Source organism: Lycium barbarum, chromosome 9 (genome assembly GCF_019175385.1).
Source record: "Lycium barbarum isolate Lr01 chromosome 9, ASM1917538v2, whole genome shotgun sequence".
NCBI classification, from domain to species: Eukaryota; Viridiplantae; Streptophyta; class Magnoliopsida; order Solanales; family Solanaceae; genus Lycium; species Lycium barbarum.
The window spans coordinates 123,975,342-123,978,888 of NC_083345.1; positions in this window are offsets into that span (position 1 = coordinate 123,975,342).

Genomic DNA, 3,547 nt, shown 5'->3' on the forward strand with positions numbered 1-3,547 from the left:
TACTTTTATACGTACTGACCGTCCCATCCTACGGGACACTGCATTTCATGTTGCAGGTCCTGACAGACATAGCGGAGGACCTCTTCAGTAGGATTGACAGCTCAGCGACGTCAGCAAGTGCCATTCCTCCGGACTTGCTTATTTTGGTACATGCTATGTTCACATGTTATGCATATGTTACTTTTGGATATGATCGGTCCATGTACCGTCCAATATGTCATGTATATGTACTCTTAGAGGCTCATAGACACAATGGGGTATATAGATGTTATGTATGGCCTTATCGGCCTTGTTTTGGGTTTAGATATACTCTTGATAGCCTTGCTGGCTTTACAACATTCATGATGATGTAGTGGCCTTGTTGGCTCGCTTATGTATATATATGTTGGATTATTGCATACTTCTGTATTTGGGCCTTTTCTGCGTGCAGGTGTCCTTCGAGTTATATTATATGATATTCATGGTATATGTTACGCCAGGTGGTATCCGACCTACAGGCCGGTGCCTGTCAAGCCCTCGGTGGGGTGTGACACCCTCAACTTTGCGATTTAGAGCAGATATACCCCCGTTAAAAAATAATTTATATATACCCTTGCTGTTACAAAATGGTGCAAATATACCCCCGCCCTTACACAAATAGTGCAAATATATCCTTTTTGCTAACGGTTTTTTTTTAAATCATTTAGATTATCTTTTAGAAAAATATGTCTACTCCAAAAAAGGGGAGAATTTTTTTTAAAGCCACGTGGTATTTTTTTAATTAAAAAACAGAAAAGTCCAGATCTGCCCTTCTACTATACGAAATTGCACGGATATTCCCATCGTTAAAAGGTGGTCTCACGTATGCCCTTAACGTTACTTTTTGGGTTATTCATGCCCTTAATTTAACGGAAACCCGAGAAAAATATTGGAGGGCAGATTGTGCTGTTTCACATAGTATAGGGGCATATTTGATCCGCTGAAATTCCTAAATATTATGGCAAAAAACAAAAATATGGCACAAAATATCATTGCATTCCAAAACATAAAAAACCTTTGCAATTATAATCCCTGCATCCACCATTACATTACATATAAATTATACAACTCAAAGATTAAATGCAACTACAACCATCTTTTAAAGATTGTTTTCACAAACAAGAGCACCATTTTTCCTTTTTAAAAGATTTGTTTTACTAATGATGATATCATTTTTATTTTTCAATTTGTTGATGACCTGGATATTTTTCGTCTTCCTAGTCCCAGTATCTACACGATAATGCATGCAACAATTGCCGCACAAAACATAAACATAAAAAAAATTCATTACAGATTTGCCACAAAAAAAAAAAAATCACAAGGAAAAAAGAGATAACTTACATTAGACTTATGACACCTGAAAAAACGTCTCCCGCAGTGCTGAAACCCTTGATCACAATAATAGAGAGAATATTACATTAAGCATCTATACGGTCTTACATAAAATTCAATGTGGTCTTTCCCTTTCGCGATTTCCACGCATAACAGAAATTTAGTAGATCTATAATAAATTGTGATTTTTTTTTGTGACAAATCTGTAATGATTTTTTTATGTTTATGTTTTGTGCGGCAGTTGTTGCATGCATTATCGTGTAGATATTGGGACTGAGAAGACGAAAAATATCTAGAAAAAACTATCCAGATCATCAACAAATTGGAAAATAAAAATGATATTATCATTAGTAAAACAAATCTTTTGAAAAGGAAAAATGGTGCTCTTGTTTGTGAAAACAATCTTTAAAAGATGGTTGTAATTGCATTTGATCTTTTAGTTGTATAAATTAGATGTAATGTAATGGTGGATGCATGAATTGTAATTGCAAATGTTTTTTTATGTTTTGGAATACAGTGATATTTTGTGCCATATCTTTGGTTTTTGCCATAATATTTAAGAATTTCAGTGGATCAAATATGTTCCTATACTATGCGAAACTGCACAAATATGCCCTCCAATATTTTTGTCGGATTCCGTTAAATCAAGGGCATGAGTAACCCAAAAGATAACGTTAAGGGAATATGTGAGACCACCTTTTAATGACGGGCATATCCGTGCAATTTCGTATAATAGAAGGGCACATTTGGACCTTTTTCGATTAAAAAATAAACTAAATAGTTTTAAAAAAAGTTTCGTCAGAAAAAAGGGTATATTTGCACCATTTTGAAACAGTAGGGGTATATTTACACCACTTTTATAAATGGGGTATATTTGATCTAAATCAGAAAGTTGAGAGGTATATTTGCACCTTTTCCCTAATAACATAACAACCAACAAAATGGGTAGGTCCAAGAATTGAAAAAAATCTGATCTCACTATAAAAAATTGGGTAATTTGCGAAAGTTGAAAGTTGCAATTCGCGGAGGTTTGAGCCTCCACTATTTTCTAGCGGAAGATAAACCCCACGAATTGCAACTTTCAACTTCCGCAGATTACCCATTTTTTTGTAGTGTCTTTGCAGAAATTTTCCCAAAATTTCAAGAGTATTACAGAAATTGCATGGTGGGGATGAAGCTTATTACCTCATAATAACTTGAAATGGAGCTATCTCGAAGTAGAGAACTGGAACATGTAACAATTATATACACAGACAACGAGACCAAACAAAAAAAGATGAGTTGGACTAGGAATTATGAACCTCAGTTACAGTCAACTCGTTCTGAAAATTTTACAAATTTGAAATAGTTTTTTTTGTTTTGTTTTTGTTTTGATAATGTGGATAAGGGAAATAAGAAAAGGGATTTGGTTAAAAGAGTTCTTGGTAAAAACTAAGAGTCCACCATAAAACATATAAGGGACCAGGTTCCTTATCTGTTCCCTCAAGCAAAAATAGAAAGTAAATGAGACACGATATTTACGTGGAAAACTCCTTGTTTAAGGAATTAAAAACCACGACCTATAGCAGTAGGATTTCCAACTTCTCTAACTGAGCAACGTTTTCAGATTACAAGCATTTTGCAACCAAGGAATTAGCCCACTAATACCTTCCCTTACAATAACTCTATTGCAAGCACTCTCTTGAATAACTCTAGCCAAGAACGAACTAATTCAACTAACTCTAATTGAACCTCAACTTACCATAACTAACTATAGTCAGGCGTTTACACAAAAAATTTAATAAACCAAATACCTACAAAACCCTTCTTGAAAGAAGTGTAGGTTTACAATATTAAGACCAAGAAGACAATGACTAAACAACCTAGGACTTAAGACATCTTCAGTCTTGGGATCTGGTCCTTGTAGTTATTTAGTCTTGATCTTGAAAGCTCCGAGAAAACAGTGGCGGCTGCTCTTTTTAACAATGAGAATAATATGATTTAGAGTGCTAGGTTAAACAAATGCCAACATGTTGTTTATATATAGGGAACTGATGAGTCGTGGATTTTAGGGCTTTTTATATCCACTATGTATACTTTTTGAGTAGTCTTTTCAAGTGTTTGTTCGTGTTTTCGTGTGTTTTCAGAGTCGAGGACAAAAGAGGGACAAAATGGAACAAAAAAGAGCAAAAGAACATAAAGATGCGGCGAATATGCG